Raw genomic sequence first — 17,513 nt, 5'->3', positions numbered from 1 at the left:
TCAGTCCCGTGGCTAAAGCTCTCCAAAGTTGATACCTTGAAGGCAGTGATACATAAGGAAAGGTCTGTGACCTTGAAAACATTACTGTGTCACTTTCTAAGCCTCAGCTCCGTTTTTGTAAAGGGACAGTAGTACCTATTTCACATGATTAATTTTAGGATGAATATATTAAATTAAGTTTTAAAGCATCATACGTAGGCACACAGTAGACAGGTTATTTCTCTTTCTCCTATTTTATCACTAAAATGTGTAAAGGATACAGGTTCCATATCATATTTCAAAACATTTAGTCTTCACTGTGTAGGAGAGGCTCTCCCCAGTGTAGGAGAGACCAGTCTTCTAAGACAAATGTAAGGTCTCCAACATGTTGATGGCATTCCATGGCAGAGGCTGTGGACCACTTCCATGCTCCTTGGATGCTGCTGCCTTATTTGCTTAAAGGAAGCATCCAAGAAATTCATTGCTCAGAACTGTTCACCAGGATAAGCTTTTCAGCATGGTTTTTCTGTGTGCTATGCCCTAGACAATATGGTCTTGTGTGAAAGTTACAACAGTAACAAATAGATGATGCTTTTCCCCACTTTGAGATAAAGAATGGGAAATCACCAAAAAATGTGGACAAGAGAGAAGATTGATAAACATGTGTACCACTTTAGTCAAATATTTTTCTCCTGAACTCTTGTCAAGGTAGAGATGTAAATTCATAACTAGAGGGTATTTATTCCTCGAAATATTCTGAAGGTCCAGGAAGATTGACATACTTCCCCTTTGTTTTCAAATACTCCCTGGAACACCACCATAAACCTAAAGAATATACTTACCAAAGTTTGAACCAATTTTAAAATATTGCTTATTCTTGGAGATTATTGTACTCTTTGTCCAAAGAAGTTAATAAACCAATTATTATTTTATAAATTACATTGCGTATCTCTAACCTTGAAGTTAAAGTCACTTGTTTGAGTAGCGATTAAATCAGTTTTGGTTTTGTTTTAAAATATGAATCCCTTTAAAATTACTGTTACAGCATCTCCTTTAATCCTCTTTAACATTTTTCTTTTCACATCACCACTATCTTCCTCTTACTTACGTTTTCTCTCTTTGTGTAGATAATAATATGACAATAACAGCAGTCATTTAATCACTCATGAAATGCTGGGCACTGGGATAAGTGCATTGTACTTTAATCCCCGAGTTAATCCAATGCTGCACTTAGAGTCATTATCTGCTTAGTATTACATGCACATTTGGGATTCATCCTTAATATGTAATCATCTTATAGAAAGACACTAGAAACAGTGTGAAAAGGGAACTGACTTGGAAGCCAGAAGGTGAATATTATCTCTGCCACTAATCCATCATGTGATCATGGGGGGAAAGCAACAATAGTATCTGTATACCTAAGGTTAATGAAAGTCTCTGTATATTTAGTAAACTTTTCCCAGGTTGGGTCTTATTTTATTTTATCCGGTACACTGCCTTCTTTACATGTGATTTTGACCATCCTAAGCCTGTGAACAGATTTTTTATTTTTACACATGGCCTGAGCTATCTTCTGCCTACTAAATAATTGCAAATATATGCTCATCAATTCCCTATGTTTTGTGTTCTAGAAATCATTTATCACAAATGTGTGCCTCAATCAAAATGTTGAAGGTATAGTTCCTCAAATTTTTTGTTCTGAGCTTGTCCTCAGTTCAGCTGAGTTATATCCACCTATTCTTATGAAATTGATTTTTCATGCTTCCCTTACTCTTCCTCTGAACAAATATGCATTCTATTACAGTACTAACATCTTTCTACTACTTTGCAAACCATTTTGGTGTAAAAGGATGTCCTCAAGTAAAGAAAAATGAGTCACAAGATGCAGGACCACATTTGGGCCTTGCTTCTCATCTTGTTGGTTACCAGGTGTCATACCCCTATTGTAAGTATTACTTCTTAGGAATTAGAGTTTGCATTTTTCTTCTCCAGCATTTCAGTAACAATCCAGCAAACTCTTAAAAAATTTGTACTTAGACAATTGTACTTCTTCAGTTCCTGTCAGACACCCCACAGACAGAGACTTTTATCAACACATTTTCCCTATCTTCTTTCTCCACTACCTTATCTGTTCCCAACTTGGTTGTTGTTGTTTAACAAAATAGTCTCTCTAATCTGTTATATCTAGTTGCTTCTTTTGCATTCATAGGATTTACTTTGCCATCCTAGCTTAGTTTTCATCTGCTTCGAACAATATTTTATCTTAATTAAAATGATCTTCCAGCAACATTAGGAAATTCCCATGCATAGGTTAGAGATATAATACACATTACTTCTTCCGTATATAATCTTCTTTAAAGATGTCATAAATCCTTAAATGTGATTATAAACAAAAGGACTTGTAAGGTTTCAGGATCACCCCCCCCTATCCTAAAGGAATGTTAACATGAAAGTTTTAGATAACTAAATAATGGATTTGTTTGATAATTTTTATGTTCCATATACATTTTAAATTATTCAGTAATCACTTTAGACATTCAGAAACATTTAAGCAAATTAAAGATATAGAACTTAAAACTTATAATTAGTTAGAAACAGTACTTAATTTTATGGAACATGCAGCTTACAATTTAGGATTTATATCCTGAGACATATAATATATAAGACAATGGCAGTTATATGCAAAGTGTGATACTGTATATATCTTATTGATTAAATGAGATACTTATCATAGCACTTGTCACAGTGAGCTTTCAATAAAAGTTTGCGGATTTTAATAGAATTGTAAATAACTAAATGAGAACAAGCAAACAGTTGTGAATAGAGTTATAAGTAGATGCAGCACTGGATTAGTTGATGTGTTTTCAGGAAATCAGGATAGTTCTGCAATATGTCCAGAAATTTATAAAATGCGATGCAGCCATTCCTGATATATCATTATTTTTTATATCTACTGCCCCACTTTTCTGAACTTCAGAACAATCCCTTTCTTATCAAAAGTGGTTAACTATTTCTTTCAAAGTTTGTTTCTCCATAATGTAAATGAAGCTTCCAATTTCTTTCTCGAATGCAATAGGATATTTACCATTCAGAATATATCTGGCTAGAAAGTGTCTTAGTTTAAAAGAGAGCTTGTAAATAAACCCCTGCCTATATAGTCAATTAATATATTACAAAGGAGTCAAGAACAGGCAATGGTGTAAAGTCTATTCAGTAAATGATGTTGGGAAAACTGGACAGATACATGCAAAAAAATGAAACTAGGACAAGTTCTTACACCATATACAAGAATAAACTCAAAATGGATTAAATATCTAAATGTAAGAATTAAAAGTACAAAACTAGAAAAAAACATAGAAAGTAAACTAAACTCTCTGATGTCTCTCTTAGCAATATCTTTGTCTGATATATATATACCCTCAGGTAAGGTCAACCAAAGAAAATAATCAGCAAATGGGACTACATCAAACTAAAAAGTTTTTGCATAGTAAAGGAAACTATAAACAAAGAAGAAAAATAACCCACTGAATGGAAGAAGATATTTACCAATGATACATTCAATAGGGGGTTTATATTCCAAATTTATTTTTAAAAGCTCATACAACTCAACACATACACAAGAAGCACACACACACACACACACACACACACACACACATACACACAAAACAAATCAATTTAAAAAAGGGCAGAGAACCTGAATAGACACATTTCCAAAGAGGTCCTTCAAATGACCAATAGACCTATGAAAAGATGTTCAATGTCACTAATCATCAGAGAAATTCAAATTAAAACCATGATGAGCTATCACCTCACACTTGTCAGAATGGCTACCATCAATAAATCAACAAACAACAAATGCTGGTGAAGCTGTGGAGAAAAGGGAAACCCTGTGCACTTTTGGTGAGATTATAAATTATTATACAGTGTTGAGGTTTCTCAAAAAATTAACAATATAATTACTTTATGACCCAGCAATTCCACTCCTGGGTATATAACCAAAGAAACCCAAACCACTAATTGAAAAGAATATCTGCGCCCCTCTGTTTATTGTAGCATTATTTACAATCTCACTGCTATGGAATCAACCCAAGTGCCATCAGTCGACAAGTGGATAAAAAAGAGGTGGTATACATATACAATGGAATATTACTTGGCCATAAAAAGAACAATATCTTACCATTTGTGGTAGCACAGATGCACCTAGAGGATATTATGCTCAGTGAAATAAGGTATACAGAGGAACACAAATACCATATTATTTCACTTATTTGTGGAATATAAAAAACCAAAATAAATGAACAAAAAGACTCATAGATGCAGAGAACAAACTGACAGTTGCTTGCATGGAGGATGGGTCTGGGGTCTGGGTGAGAAAGGTAAAGGGATTAAGAACTATAAATTGATAGCTACAAAATAATCACAGGTATGTAAAAAACAACAAAAGAAATATAGTCACTAATATTGTGATAACTATGTATGGTGCCATGTATGAATTATCAAAGGGATCATTCATCTAATCTAATAAAAGAGAAACATGCAAATTGACCATACTGCCGCTATACCCACAAGCCACGCCCACCAGGCAATCAGGAGAAAATATGCAAATTAACCCAACTAAGATGGCAGTGGCCACAGAGCTTGAGCGAGCAGCAGGCTTAGGTTGCCGCCGGGAATGGAAGAAGCCAAGCTTCCCGCCTGCCCTGCCGACCCTGAGCTCCGCTCAAGGCTACAAAGATTCAATTATAGAAGATAAATAAATCCCAAATACCTGCTTCCAGCCCGGGGCTGTGGCCAGCCTGAAAAGGACCCTCAGCCCCTCACCCAGGCTGGCCAGGCACCCCAGCAGGATGCCCCCACCCTGAAGGGGCTGTGGCCAGCCTGAAAACAGCCATCAGCCCCTCACCTAGGCTGGCCAGGCCCCCAGCAGGACCCCCATCCTGATCCGGGACACCCTTTAGGGCAAACCAGCCATCCCCCACCCGTGCACCAGGCTTCTATCTAATCTAATAAGAGGGTAATATGCAAATTGACCCTAACAGCAGAACCACTGGGAATTACTGGTCACTATGACACACACTGACCACCAGGGGGCAGATGCTCAATGCAGGAGCTGCCCCCTGGTGGTCAGTGTGCTCCCACAGGGGGAGCTCTGCTCAGCCACAAGCCAGGCTGACGGCTGCCAGCACAGTGGTGGTAGGTGGGAGCCTCTCCTGCCTCCTCAGCAGCACTAAGGATGTCTTACTGCAGCTCAGGCCTGCTTCCCGCTGGCAAGTGGACATCCCCCGAGGGCTCCCGGGCTGCCAGCAGGATGTCTGACTGCCATCTTAGGCCCCATCGCCTGGGGAGCCGGCCTAAGCCAGCAGGTGGACATCCCCTGAGGGGTCCCAGACTGTGAGAGGGCACAGGCCAGGCTGTGGGAGCCCCCCAAGTGCACAAATTTTTGTGCACTGGGCCTCTAGTAAATTATATAATTGTGTGACCACTGGGCTGTGTACCAACAATTAACATAAAATAATAGTGAATGTCAACTGAATTTAAAAAATAAAACAAGATTATTTCAAATAAGAAGAAAAAAACTGTGAGTAATAATTCTCAAGAATAGGAAAAAGATACAATGAAGCACAAACTGATGGAGTACCAGTATATAGATAGATGATAGTAGATAGATAGATAGATAGATAGATAGATAGACAGACAGACTGATGGATATATATATATATATATATATATATATATATATAATATAAATTTATATATATGGCTAATGTAATTTATATGACCTAGCCCTTAAGGTATGACCTTATTTGATTCCTCTTGCAATGGGATGAGAAGCACTTATTTATGTTCTAACCTGCTACATGTGCCTCGACAAAGTTACATTTCTCAGTTATGAGCTCTTCACCAATCTCTACCCCAATCTTCTTTGCCACCTAATGGATTAAGAGATTTTCAGAAAGGGGTGAAAGGTGGGACACAGATATCTATGGTGCTGCTTCATTGAAATTTGGGCCTATATTTAACAGAACATGCATGAGGCTTGGAGTGAAGGAGACTTAAGAGAGACATCTAACACATTTCCATTCTACCTAATTAGTATGTATCTGTACAGACAACACTGACAAGTAACATTGCATAGCAGCAAAGTACCTATCTTGCCTATCACTTTTTTTTTCTCTTTTGGTGAGTAGGTGGGAGAAAATAATGATTTTTAAAAGTTTCTTCCAGAGATCATTGAGACAGGTTATGAAAGTATGCTATTAATTTTTTTTGCTGTGTATAGTGTATATTATCTAGAAGTAGAAGTCACTTTAATACTACAAATTACATATCAATTTATCAAATTGATGACTGTTATTTCTCACATTTTATAAATCTTTTCCAGGAAAATTATGGGTCATAAAGTAAGAATACTTGCTAACATCAAGTAAAGAAGTCAACAGTACAAACTAAACAAGGATCCAGCACCTAATTCTTATGACTCCATTTTATGACTAGAAAAATGTTTATGTTGGTAATGTGTATATAATAAGAAAGCAAATGCTGTGGATTTCATGGTACAGCAGGTTTTCTAAGTAAAATAACATGCAATTGAGTGGTTTTATTTTTTTGTAGTGTTGCATAATCTGGAGCCTACTTACTGCCTTGGAAGTTCCCAGAAAGACATAATTTTCATTGCTGTGTTGTATATTTAACAAAATCTATAACAGCAATACTTAGGGAGGTATTTTTTAAATGGCAATGTGGAGAGATAAGAATTTCTTAGCTAATCAGCATCATTTTACAAAGAAATACATTGCTCTCAAGGTTCTTTTTTACCTTCCTTTTACTTATAGGAATTGAAGAGCGCCTCTGGAAGCTGCGCCAGGAGCTGCTTGGGCTTCTAAAGTGTCCAATGGAGTTTTAATCATCTAAGGTAAGTACCTAATTAATTTTCATTATATTTTTAGGGTGAAATGAAATAACATTTATTTTGTCTTAAGACCGAGTTTCTTTATACCAGGAAGTTAATGGTCTTTTATTTACTCATGTATTTAATTACGTAGTTCCTCTGGTATGTTAGCTCCAAAGTGGTGGGGAAGATAATAGTATATATTATCCATATTGGGTCCATGTTGTCAATCCAATCCTGGGCTTACACGTTTTTCTCTGCAAAACTATCATAAATGTTATATGGGATATGTTTCAGAGAGTCTGTATATGTATTTTGTTTGCTTAAAGTGATTTCTTTACTTTTAAACCATGTTAACATATGGTTTATAATGGATAAACTATGTTATACATGATGTGTAATGGCTAAAGATGTTTTATTTATTAATATTTATGACATGGGTAGTGATATTGGGAGTATATTACTTTTAATTTGAAGTGGGTGCTGAATTACTCGGGGCTATTTTATTTCATTATCCTTGGAGGGCATAACATTTGCTCACTCTGTATTTGAAAAATTGCAGTTATAAGTGTAAAAACTACCTCATACCCTCTCAGAGCTTCTGTATGTGTGATGTGGATTCTTTTTTGTTTTTTTGTAAGTCTTACTAGTTTTTCTACCTTCTCTTTCTTTGCTGGTAGTTCTTTACCAAGCATCACAACAAATATTTATTTTTTATTGTTTTTAAATTTTTTGTTTTTAGTTGTGTGTAAATTGAGACATTTGTAATTACTGCTTTATTTTCATCGCACTAAATAATTGAGAAAGGAATTAGAATTCAAGGGGTGCACAGAAAGATAAGACTTGGCTAGTAACTGTTTTTAAGAAAAGCCTATTAATCCAAGCAAGGGGAGACATATGGGGCTATATCTCTGTGTTCTCATGAAGACCAAGAAATGAAACAAAGAACATTTTCTTCTGAAAATTGGGTTTCCTATAAAGGGAATATGCCTGCCCTCCAGCACTGTTTCACATACATCAGACAAACAATAATAGCAAGGAAGGAATGACTCATATGTCAACGGTCTACTAGGTACAAATGGTGGACACGCACACATCAGTCTAAGATGGTGTTTTGGGGTCCAAAGGGAATTCTCACTCTCCATACATAGATATATATAGGCTTAAATAAAAAATAAATATGTTTCAGAAGGTAATAGGAGAGAAATTAAATACACTTGGACTATATTGAATTGGTCAGATTTTTAAAAAAAAAATACTTTTTATTGATTTTAGAGAAGAAGGGAGAGCGAGAGATAGATAGAAACATCAGTGATGAGAGAGAATCATTGATTGGCTGCCTCCTGCATGCCTCTACTGGAATCGAGCCCAAAGCCTGGCCATGTGCCCTGACTGGGAATTGAACTGTGACTTCCTGGTTCATGAGTTGAGACACAGCCACTGAGCCACACCAGTTGGGACCGTCAGATCTATTTTTTTAAATAAAGGCATCACTGATAACATTTAAATTATGAACTGTATAATGAAGTGTAAGGCTCACATTTTACAAGGGTCTCCATTATGTTAACTTGGATGAGATAATAGGAAAAAATGGACAGACAGTTATACGAACAGAATTAGGGGAAATTGCTCATTTGCACAGCATAAAACTATCTATCATTTACAGTGATCTTCCCATCAGAAAGAACATTTAATATCACTTAAAATATGATAAATGTTATGTGATTTGAAGACACTGTGAAATATAATTACTTCTTTGAATATTTAGCATTTCCTTTATAGTTCCTTTAGCCAGTGTAAGTAATCCTGACAAATTAACCTCTTTTTCCTGCTTGAATTTATGTGAAATCCTACAATGTATCCCTGATTGTAAACCCAAAGAACACTGTGTTTAGATGTACCTTGATAGGATATAGGAAGTGATTTTATTTTATCTGCAAAAAATGAAATACACACTATTAAATTATTATATGACTAGAGGTTTTTAAAAATTAATATTTCATTTGATTTTGATAGAATTTTTATAAACCATCAAAGCCATATGAGAATTTGTCTGCACTGAGTTTAATTTTAACAAAAGTTTAAAGTATGTAACATAAGCAGAATGAAAAGACAGATCCTGCATCCTCTATATTCTCGTCCTAACAATTACACTAATTTTCACTTCCATTCCAGCCCCCTCTTCTCCCAACACTGGCTCTTTCTCTTTTCCCTTTCTCATTTTAGATAAGGACCATCAAGTCTTCATCTGAAATGGCAAGATTTTAGCAATGGCCCCAAAAACCCCTGCTGACACTGATCTATAGTTATTTAATTTACCTATTCTTAGTGCAAATCTTTATTTCCTTAGAGTCTTTGGTGAAGTTCTAAAATTGTTTTCTCAATTTTAAATCCATCACAATGTTTTTCAAGAAAATCTACGTTAGTAAACAGTGAGAGAAATTGTGAATATAGCTGAGACATTTTTATTGTACGAAGAATCACTGGTTCAAGTTTAAAAGGTAAATGTCACCAGTGTGATGACCAACATGTAATTAGAAAGTGAATGGCATTAACACAGGCGTATTGAACAGAGAAGGGGCTGTCAGATAGGTCAGTACTCTGAACAGAAGGACACTCCTAAAACTGTGAGCCATGTCCACAAGTTGACAGAGAACACTCAAAACTCAAGGATAACTGGCCAGTGCAAACATGGTAATGAGGAGATTTGAAGATTTCAGGATATTAAGTTTACCTTGTTTTGTGAAGGGAAGACTTGCACGTGTTAGAGATGACAACAATTCTCTGTAAATATTTGCATCACTGTCAGACAAAAGGGAGGTTAGACTTTTATAGCTGTGACTCCAAAGAGGTCCTGGGACACTTGGGTGTAATCTGATCCAATATGGGAAAGATTTTTAAAATAATATCATATGGATTTCATTTAACTAAACAAAAAACAAGCAAAAATGTAAAAATTAGAATTTCTTCCTAAATAGAATGGGCTGCTGCATATAGGGTTGTGAATCCTGCCTCTAAAGATGCCTCTTGTGTGGTTGGCTGTCCAACTGCTTCTCACCAGGGATGCATGTGTCCATCAGTGTTCGAAGAGATGATAGTTTGCATCTGTCCCCAACATTCTTTCTGGCTCCAAAAATCTATGAATTTTATCTATCTGATGTAAGTTGCCAAAAGTGAGGCAGAAGGTTTAGTGGTCACAATACCAGGTCAAGTGTCAGCATTCCTGTGGTGGGTCCACACTCATCTGTCACTTTTGGTAATGTACATGAGGTCTCCGGGGTTTGGTTTACTGGACTGTGAGAAGAGGATGATAAAAACTATTGCTCACAATATGATATTCTCATGGAGGCTCATGTACTAGTGGTAATAAGAAGAAATTACTTAAAATCAACTATTATGAACTATATGCTTTGCCATTTCACTGACCTTGAACGAGAGTCCAACAATTATTAGTTACCTGCAAGTTTAAATATTTTACGCCTATTGTTTTTTAATGGTTAAGCTTTATGACTTGAATGAGATATTATTCTTCCAATAAGACTTTTGTTTATGTATTGAAAAAAACGGAGTTTTTGTCCTGAGGAAAATCTAGATGTTGGCTATAAGATATCTCCTTTTGCACTTTTTTTTTTTTTTTTTTTTTTTTTGCATGGACACAATGGTAGCCTATTTAGGTAAGTGCTCTGCTTAGGCATCCCAGCTTCTGAGAAGATGCCAAAATTATGCATGCTTTTGAATGTACAGATATGTCCTGACTTAGTAACACCAAATATCTGTGGTCTGTTACTCATCATATTAACATGCACATCACAATTTCTGCCAGCCAGTATTAATCAGCAAAGTAGAGGCAAGATGTAATATTGAGGGAGGAGTGCCTGAATGATACACAGTCTCCTCATTCATCTATGTAGCTTGCATTTTATCAATGGATTAAACAAGATCATCACCATCTTTGTATTCACTATGTAGAAGTGTTTTCACTCAACCATACCTCGAATCAGTGCAATCGACTTACACTTACTTGTGTTTGAGACGCTAGAATGCATGCTTGCATTTACTGGAGTAGTGTTGTTTGTGGGGTGGCTTTCTGCATTCTTTATAAGGTTCCCCCATTGTGGAGACCATGGGGCATGCTTCCTCCCAGTCTCAGCACTCCAGATAGCAGAGCTTCTGCTTGCAGCTTGTTTATTTTTAACCTATGATTCCACTGAATTATGCATTAGATTTATTTGCATGTGTGTTTAGGGTGCTAGGAAGCTCAGAACCTAATTTGTCTAATGTCTGTCAAGTAAAAGGAATCTAATGACATATAGGGAATGAAGCATAAGTGCTCTGGGACAGTCTAAACGTGGATCCAAAATCTATTTAAATCGAGGGTGGATTTACTCAGGATGCCACCTCATTTTTCTTTACAGTGCTTCTGGTTTACTGGTGTTTTAAAGATTAAACAAGATAATCACTTAATGTATTCACACATATTCTTGGTAAATGTTAGCTGTTGTCAATTTATAAAAAAGTTCCCAAGAAGCAGATCTATTTTTCTTTTCTTTCTTTAGCCACAGTTCTTGGCCAACCAAAGCATGCCTGGATCGAGCCCCTAGTATGTCCACTTATTACTCATATGTGACAAGCAAACAGTATATATACTGATCATTAATGACTCAAGACTTATCTTCAGTGCATAGCAGACAGAGGACGGGAAAGGCACTAAAGTTAAGAATAACTTTTTAAAATGTTTTATGTGTTCTTTCTATACCCACATGTACTTTCAGTGATAAAAGTTATATTAGAAGATGATAAATTATTCTTAATAGGTATTTTGAATATTTGAGGGGGAGGACTTATTTCGGTGTTTGATTCACATTCTCTTTATGGCCCTTCCTGGTGCTCTGCTTAAAGAAAGAGTCGGGTTTGCATTTGCGGTGTGCCACTCTCACAGGTCAAGGGAAGCTACTCACACAACGGCACCTGGACTTGCTTGCAGCACAATCTGTTTGTTACCAGAAAGGAGGCTTGAGATGAATTAGGTGTTCCCTTTTGTTTCTGATAGATATAATTTCTGCCTTATATTTATCTCCTAATTCTCCCCATTTACAGAAGATAATAGGAAAATACAGGGTGTCCCCCCAAAATGTCAACACACTATAACAGCTGGTAGCTCAATTGATGTTTCTTTCTTTTCTGATTTAACCCCGTGGAATTAATAATGTATAATAAGTGTGTATACATTTTTGGGACACCCTTTGTAGTAAATCTTCACATTCCTATTCTCCAGGTGTGAAATTCTATTAGTATTTTTGTACTTCAACTCTGTGAAAGCTGTATTTTCTGAGGAAAGACCCATTTTCATTCAGAATGTTGGAAATCTAAATCTTTGTCCACTGAGCAATCAAAAGTTTAAATGGTAATGGATCTCAGGGGCAATAGGAGAATATAATGTTTGTATCAATATTCATGCAACAACTTTTATAACATGTACCGTGAGCCAGGCATCATTTTAAACACTTCCCAAGATCTTCGTCATCAGTCCCCATAACAGCCCTGTGAAATGGAGAGCATCACTATCCCTGTTCTGCCAATGAAGATGCTTAGGGCTGAAGAGATTAAATAACTTGCTCAAGATCACACAACTGATAAATCTGTTACATAACAAGGTGTACTTAGCCACCGAGGGCTACAACACAAGAATATTGAGAGACCATAGGCAGCAATGACAGGGACATGCTGATTGCAGAGTGAACATGGTCCTCTCTATGCTATCTTCAAAATCTCCTGTCACTTAAGGGGTTAAGTAAAAAGGAATGACTTTAGGGATGGGTAAAAGTTTTATAAATTTCAAGTCTGTATCAAGAAAACTTTAGAGAACAATAAAAAGGCATTGATTCCTTTTGCTTGGAGCCCCAATAATTTTGCCACCCAGTCCCGATTTTCCTCTCAGAAAAGGAGATGAGTAAGATCAATCTCCGTGTGTCTCTAGTGAACCTGTTTGCATTGGACCTCCCTCTGGGTTCTGATTACATTTGGCCCTCCTGTTGCATGACACCTAGGATCCTTAGAATCTTTTTATGTCTCTGAATACGTGTTTCCCATTTAATTTACAATAGCACTAAAGCAGTGCAACACCTAATTAATTCACCAATCAGCTGTCAGAGCCAGTGATGTTTTCTTCGTTCTCTGTTGAGTGCCCTGTGGGAGAATCAGTATTCTGAGAATGCCTTTTCCATTATGCTGTGCATGGTGTTAGAGCAGGGACTAAGTTATGCTGCCTGTTCATGGAACACTTGCTATCCTCATGAGTACCTTGATGACTTTGTTAAAAATACCTCTGCCACCCCTGTTCCTTGTTCTCGTGAACACCGTGGCTCCACAGTACAGCAGGGTTTCCACGGTGCCATAAATGAAGACAAGGGACATCAGCCTAGCTCAGTTTCATACCCGTGCTTTTTCCCTCCAGTTTTTCTATTTTATCCTTAAGAAATTTTATTATTTTTTAAAATATATTTTATTGATTTTTTTTACAGAGAGGAAGGGAGAGGGATAGAGAGTTAGAAACATCAATGAGAGAGAAACATCGATCAACTGCCTCCTGCCTACTCCCCACTAGGTATGTGCCCGCAACCAAGGTACATGCCCTTGACCGGAATCAAACCTGGGACCCTTGAGTCCACAGGTCGAAGCTCTATCCACTGAGCCAAACCGGTTAGGGCTCCTTAAAAAATTTTAAAGGTAACTTAAAATCTGTTTCTCAGATTTTATTGTTTTTGAACACTTTCTTGTCTCAAATATTCCAAAACGGGTTTTTTTTTTTTTATGCAATAGAAATATTCAAGGCTTCTAAGTGTTTCATGGGTTTATAAAATTATAACTAGGTAAACATAATTTATGAATGCTTTCAGAAAAAAATAAGAAGGAAATATAATAGTGCTTGTAGAATTATAGAACCAGTTTAATTATGATTAATATTTGCTTTAAGATTACGCATTTTGTTGTTGTTGAGTAACAAACTATCCCAAAACTCATGAGAAACAATTACTTTTTTTCACAGGTGTGTGGCTCACAGGGTGGTTTTGATGAGCCTAGGCTCCACCGATTTTAGCTGAACTTATTCATGCTTATGTCAGCAGTGGGTGGGTTTGCAGTGGGTAGGCCAGGCTGGCTAGTCTAGAATGGTCTCACTCACTCACATTTTGCAGTATTGAGCTAAGGCATTAGGAGGGACTGGGGCTTCTCTCTCTCATCATACAATTGATTTATTGGGACAGATTGACATAATGGATGTCAGGGTTTCAAGACAAAGCATTCAAGACTCTTGAGGCAAGTGCTTTGAACTGGCCCAACATTGCTTAAGCTGCATTCTGTTGGCCAAAGCAAGTCACAGGCCAGCCCCGTACAAGACTGGACAAATGGATTCTCATCCTCTTGATGAGAGCAGCTGCAAAGTAACACTACAAATTGAGGGAATCTAGGGAGGAGAGAAGAATGGAGGCATTTTTGCCATCTACACACTTAGCTTTCTGGTAGCACTTAATGGTCATCTAGGCCTGACCAAGAATAAGCTTTTGCACTGTTATCTTATCACACTGGTTTCCCCATCAAAAACAGCTCTCCTTAATGTGACAGCACAACCTAGCACCAGAACAGCAACGCAACACATTCTGCATCCATCCAGAATCTTTTATTTCTGAGTTACCTCTTTTTAAAAGAGTTTTGTTTGAATAGTTTGAGATATGAAAAATGTTAAAATATTCACAAAGTGTAAATAAAACTGCAGTGTGCATAATATTATGTACAACATCCTGTGTAGAGAAAAACATTAACATATTCTGAAGTAGCCCATATATTCTTCCTCAATTCAATCTATTTTCTTGTCAGAAGATAGCCTCACTTCTGAGTTTTATCTTTTTTTTTGCTTTGCATTGTGGTTTTGACTCATATTTTTACCAATACATAATTGTTGTGGGATACATAACATATGTATTTTTCTAATTTTACACAAATGGAATCATAATTACCTACTTCCCAGAGCTAGCCACTGTTTTGAATTTTGTATATTACCTGAAGTATTTAGCATATATATATTAATTACAATGCTAATATATTTTATATCTTTAATATTATTTTGAATGTATTTGTCTACTCATTCTTGTGTTTTTTTGTCCTTAATTATTTTGAATTGATTGGTTATTCTTATTTATCTTTAGTTTAATACTTATATTATCTTTTCTAGTTTTTGATGATTATATTGGAAATGTATCATTGATACAGAAACTCACTAAATTGTGAAGTTAAGTCTTCACTTCACTTCTAAACAATATAAGAGCATTGAATAGCTTAACTATGATCAGCATCCTTTAATTTTATATGCAATTTTCATGTATTTTAGTTCTGTTGCAATTTTTTATTTTAATGACAATTTTATTTTTATATAAATAAGTATGAGTATTGCTTACTTTTCTTCTTGAATCTGAGGTCTTCCATCTGAGATCAAATTCTTCTACCAAAGAACTACATTTCAAACATCATTTATAATTATCAATTGCTAGCAAAGGCTCAATTTGTTTGTATATAATTGTCTTATTTCATTCTTATTTTTGAAAGACAGTTTGTTAAATATGATTCTAAGTTTATGGTTATTTTGTTTTAACTCATTTCATCTATTACTATGCGGCTGTTGGTGTACATGGTTGCCATATAAATGTCAGATGTCAAGCTTTCTGTAACGATGATCAGTCCTTTCTATCCACTATATTCAGTATTTTTCTTTGTCTTTGGTAACTTGCAGTTCTACATGTTTGGTAACATGTCCAGGTATTAATTCTTTGTACTTATTTAATTAATTTTTATCTTAATCTTTAAGTTGGTATTTTTCATTAATTATGAAAAATTCTCAGTTAGTATTTACCTCTATACCTTTTCTCTCTATTTTCCTTCTGAAAATCCATAAAGTAAAATTTAGTTTTAATGCTCTATTTAAATTTTGCCTTCTAATGTATGTGTCCTTAATTTTGGGTCTCTGAATTTTGTTTTCATTAATTAAAGTTGTGACATAATTTCAGGCATATGCCATAGTGGCAAACATAGTAACAAGGATTTTCATGTGTCTTTATCCAGATTTCCTAGCTGTTAACATTTTACCACATTTGCATTGTCAGTCTCTGTGTCTAAAACATCCTATATAATAAAACCCTAATATGCAAATAGACTGAACGGCAGAACAACCATTTGCTATGACACGCACTGACCACCAAGGGGCAGATGATCAACGCAGGAGCTACCCACCTGGTGGTCAGTGCACTCCCACAAGGGGAGCGCCGCTAATCCAGAAGCCGGGCTCACGGCTGGTGAGCGCAGTGGCAGTGGTGGGAGCCTACCCCGCTTTCGCTGCAGGCGGGTGCTAAGGAGCAAGGGGTCCAGAATTGCAAGAGCCCGAGACTACGAGAGGGATGACTGACTATCAGCTTAGGCCTGACCCCAAGGGGAGTGGGCCTAAGCCGGCAGGTGGACATCCCTCGAGGGGTCCCGGACTGGAAGAGGGCGCAGACTGGGGTGAGGGACCATCCCAGTGCATGATTTTCATGCACTGGGCCTCTAGTTTAAGAATAAATTAACCTGGCTGGTTTGGCTCAGTGCATAGAGCACCGGCCTGTGGACTGAAGGGTCCCAGGTTCAATTCTGGTCAAGGGCATGCGCCTTGGTTGCAAGCACATCCTCAGTGGGAGATGTGTAGGAGGAAGCTGATCAATGTTTCTCTCTTGTCGATGTTTCTAACTCTCTATCCCTCTCTCTTCCTCTCTGTAAAAAATTAAGAAAATATATTTTAAAAAATAATAAATTGACACATGATGCCTCTTAATTATGAAATGCTTCTGTATATTTTTCCTAAAAAAAATACATCTTATTCATAGCCACAGTATAATTATAAAAATCAAGAAATTTACATTGTATAATACTATTAATTAATCTGTAGACATTCTTTTATTTATCTCTTACTGTGATTACTCTAAAAGATAGTGGCTTAAAAGAACAAACACATGCCCTGACGGGTTTGGCTCAGTGGATGGAGCGTCGAACTGTGGACTGGAGGGTCCCGGGTCCGATTCCGGTCAGGGGCGTGTGCCTTGGTTGCGGGCACATCCCAGTGGGGGGTGTGCAGGAGGCAGCTGATCGATGTTTCTCTCTCATTGATGTTTCTAACTCTCTATCTCTCTCCCTTCCTCTCTGTAAAAAATCAATAAAAATATATTTTTTTAAAAAAAGAACAAACACATGTAAAAAACACAACACATTTGCAAATTGGATTAAAAAATGAAACAAAAAATGGGATTCAACTATCTACTCTCTATAAGAGACTCACTTTAGAGCTAAAGTCATGTATAGGTTGACAGTTAAAGATAATTCATTCAAATAGTAACCAAAAAAGAAGAGACAAAATAAATACATTAGACAAACTGAATTTTATGTAAGAATGTTAAGAGAAACAAAGAAGGTCATTATATAATTATAAGAGTATAAATTCACCAAGAAGTTATAATAATTATAAACACAAGAGCCATTAGAGCTCTTAAAATAGGGAGCAAAAATTAACAGAATTGAAGGGAAAAATAGAGAGCTCTACAATGATAGAAGGAAATATCAACATCTC

At 36.4% G+C, this 17,513-nt stretch overlaps 1 protein-coding gene across 3 annotated transcripts in view; it reads left to right on the top strand.

Moving 5' to 3' along the window:
- Nucleotides 1-17,513, top strand: part of LINGO2 (leucine rich repeat and Ig domain containing 2) — a 1,208,426-nt gene that overhangs the window by 527,378 nt on the left and 663,535 nt on the right. For all 3 annotated transcript variants that reach the window (XM_070400858.1, XM_070400856.1, XM_070400857.1), the window contains one exon: nucleotides 6,816-6,895. The gene's annotated coding sequence lies outside the window, so the exon portion shown is untranslated. The remainder of the gene's footprint in view (nucleotides 1-6,815; nucleotides 6,896-17,513) is intronic.

This window comes from Myotis yumanensis, unplaced genomic scaffold, assembly GCF_028538775.1.
Source record: "Myotis yumanensis isolate MYYU_CA2020_CCGP unplaced genomic scaffold, mMyoYum1.0.hap1 SCAF_21, whole genome shotgun sequence".
In the NCBI taxonomy this organism is placed as follows: Eukaryota; Metazoa; Chordata; class Mammalia; order Chiroptera; family Vespertilionidae; genus Myotis; species Myotis yumanensis.
This window is presented reverse-complemented; position numbering and strand designations above follow the sequence as displayed.